This window comes from Cryptomeria japonica, chromosome 6 (assembly GCF_030272615.1).
Source record: "Cryptomeria japonica chromosome 6, Sugi_1.0, whole genome shotgun sequence".
Taxonomy (NCBI): Eukaryota; Viridiplantae; Streptophyta; class Pinopsida; order Cupressales; family Cupressaceae; genus Cryptomeria; species Cryptomeria japonica.
In genome coordinates this window covers 621,660,634-621,664,429 of record NC_081410.1, presented here as the reverse complement: position 1 = coordinate 621,664,429, position 3,796 = coordinate 621,660,634, and positions in this window count along the sequence as shown.

The window sequence follows — 3,796 nt, the reverse complement described above, 5'->3', positions numbered from 1 at the left end:
ACATATATTATAGATATATAATAGTATTTTTTAATAAATATAATTATTTTAAAAATTCTATATTTAAATTTTTTAGTAATAAATTATATGTTTTAATTTTTTAATTTTATTTATTGCAATAATATTAATATTTAATTTTAAAAATACATATATATTAATTTTTCTAAATATTTTTCAAAATTATATATTTAAATTTTTTAATGATAAATTATTTATTCAAGTTTTATTAAAAAAACATTTTTTTTTAAAAAATAATTTTTATACACTCACAAAATTTTAGTAATGTGAATTATTTAACTTTTAATTTTAAAAATAACATATGTTTAGTTTTTTTAATTTTTAATTATATTTATTTTAATAATTATTATATTATACAATATAATATATAATTAAGAGATTTTAAGATACGTATAATGTGAAAATTTTAGTAATATTATGAATTAACATTTAAATATATATAATACTATGTTTTTAAGAAATTTCAATAGTAATTATATATTTAAATTTTTTGAAATTTTAATTTAATTAGTTATTTTAATAATAATAAAAAAAATTGATAAAAGTGGATGAGACCACTAAAATTATATTAATTATATATATTTTTTACGTGTCTGGTTCAAAGAGCACTGAAGGGAAATAACTAGTAAGAAAACCCTTTAGTATTGCTCAAGAAAACATAAGCCTATCTACCCATTACAAAAAGCCCATAGGCATACCAAACCCCCCAGATACATTGCAATACATTTCCATCCGCATTAGATATAAAGGAAGTTGTAAGAATCAGTCTATCAAAGAGCATCTGAAGATGGAGTCAAGATTGTACACCAAAAATTAGTGCCATCACCCCAAAATCTAGCCTGTCTAAATACCACAAGAATCCAAAGCTCTGAAGAAAGCAAAACTCAGAGCCATGAGAGAACCAAGAATAAGAGATCTTGCCATCACAAATATGGTGAGCAAATATAGACAGATCCAAATAAGAAGCAAGGAAGGATATTGAAGACCCTCAGGAAGAAGGATGAGACCGAACCAAAGGATAATCCAGAGTAGTAACCAAAGGAGCAATATCAAAATAAGAAACCCTCTACAAAACCACATTAACTGCTCTTTCCAATTCCTTAGAAAAAGCCATCATCCACCGAATTTGGCAAGAATTCTCCAAAGAAATAAAAACATGATGTTAGAGTGAAAAGCAAGACAAAGATCGAATGAAAGCCATGCCCATCAACAAATAATATAACTGAGAATGGGATCACCATGTCATAATTATCCCATCGTGAAAGAAACCTGCTAAAATGGAGATGATCACACAATGATAAAGCCAACGGATACCATAATATCCCCAATCATTAGAACAACAACCTGAATCATCGATAGATCATGATGCCAAATGAAGCGAAAAGAGAAACCAGTGCATAAGGTACGATAGCCTGATGGAAAGGCATCAACCAGCGAGTGGCAACAAAAAATGATTACCAAAAGCAGAGGATCAAACAGATATTATACAAGTACCGCTGCTGCCGCACAAATACTGATTAATATGTAATGATTGCCATAAGCCAAAGAGATCCCAAACTTACAAAAGAAGTTCAAAAAAGCCCGCCAACCAAGATAACCAAAGCCGACCACTCAGTTGAGAAAGAAAAATGCCACCATACAAACCAAAGAGACCTCTCTTGCCCCCAGACTTTGTGCGAAGAAACTACCAAATATGACTACAACAGGAATGCTGCCATAAGGCAGGACAACATCCCCCCTATAGCCATATAGGGAAGTAACCAACACATAAAGCACATTAGCATGAGAAGGTACAAATACAGTGGGCATCTTAGACCAGTAAAAAAAACCAACCAATTTCCTACTTCATGAATAAAATATCAAAAGCACATGCTTGTAAGGAAGACCAACACCTCTACTGCACATACTAATGAAGCATAAATAGTGAAGTAGGTTTTCAAGAAGGAGGACCACCTATTAAAAAAACATCTTCATGCAAGATGCAGGAATGTCCGAGGGAGAGACCTCCAGGAAATCAATGCCCTCAACAATAGCCTTATTAGCTAAAAAATCCGTAATGACATTGATTTCCCTAAAACAATGTGAAATAGAAAAAGTGTTAAAGCATTTTAACTGCTAAAGAATGTGATCTAAGAAATATTGAAGATGCCAAGCTAGACATTTCTTAGCAACAATCGCTTGAAACACCACCACGGAATCACCTTCAATAATAATGTCTTTAATATTTAATGAAAGAGCGAGATCAAGCCCAAAGGATAAAGCCTAAAACTTAGCCATATTATTAGAACCATGTCCAATTTGTTTACCCACAGCTTTGATGACTTTTGAAGAATGATAAAAAATAACTACTCTAATACCAGACTTTCCCGGATTCCCCTTGGAGGCCCCATCAAACTGAAGTTTGAATGAAGGGAACGAAGGGGAAGTCCATCTGGCCATTTTTTCGTTTAATCAAAGAAGATAGACCTCCTGATACAACCCCATGGGAAGGCATCAGATGAAGTGCAGACCATTTCTAGGTAACCTGATTATCCCAATGAGAGAAATAACTGAGATGGTCTAAGTTTTTATGAATGATAGAAAGTACCACCTCACTAATGGAGGTTTGAATTTTACCAATTACTTCAAACAAAGAGGCATTTTTATGATTAAAAATTCTAGAATTTCTTTCAAGCCAAAGATTCCAGATCACCAATGATGGGGCCACAACCCAAAGGGATGAATAAAATGATGAGGAAAACAACAAGGGCCAGGCCATGAAATGCGAAAGTAGATTGGGACCTATCGCAGAAGACTAGCCAAGCATGCCAAACAACCAATACCAACACTCAGAAGCAAATGGGCAAAACAAAAAAAGATGATCCATGGATTCCATACAATGACCACAAAAAACACTAGGAAATACAACTGTAATCCCAAGTCTGTCCAAATGCATCCCAGTTAGAACCTTATCTTGGACTGCCAACCAAGCAAATGACCCTACTTTAGGAAGATAAGCTGGATGCCAAAATACATTAGTAGGCCAGCAAGGGGATGATGAAGTCTGAACTAAGGAATTATAACCATCTTTAACTAAATAAGAACCAACAACACTCTTAAGCCAAATCAAGGAGTCCTCTTTATTTTGGAAAACAAGGGGTCTTTTGTGAAGTTCTTCCACAAAAGCTAGAATAAGATTATTATCAACCAACAAGGGAGGGATAATCTTCCATTTCGCAATCACACAAGGACCCGTTGAGATAATGTCGAAATAATTAGCAATAAAAGGCCCCCAAAACTTTGATAGAATACTAGACAAAGGGGACCAGTCTCGGATAGCTGAAAGGGTAGAGTGCCCATTCCAGACTTCATCCCAAAACCAGACTTTCTTCCCATTATTGACAACCCAAGATAGATGTGGTAAAATAGCCATCCTACATGAAACCAAAAAATTCCAAAAAGCCGAACCTTTTGGAAGAGATGAAGCAGTAAAAATCCTTTCTCTGGAAGCACCCCTTAAATAGTTAGCAAACATGATGGCAACCCATTTTCTATGAGGGTCAGCATATAACTTCCAAACCAATTTTGCCCCCAAAGCCTTATTCTGAGCTGCTAAATTATGAATGCCCGCACCCCCTAGCTCTTTGGGACGACAAATTTTGTCCCAAGCCAAGAGAGGGAACCTCGACCTATCACCCAAGTTATCATTCCAAAGAAAGGTCCTAAGGGAGACCTTAATGTTCTTAATAACTTGGGGGGGAGCCTACAAGACCGACACCAAATATGTGGGGATTGCATT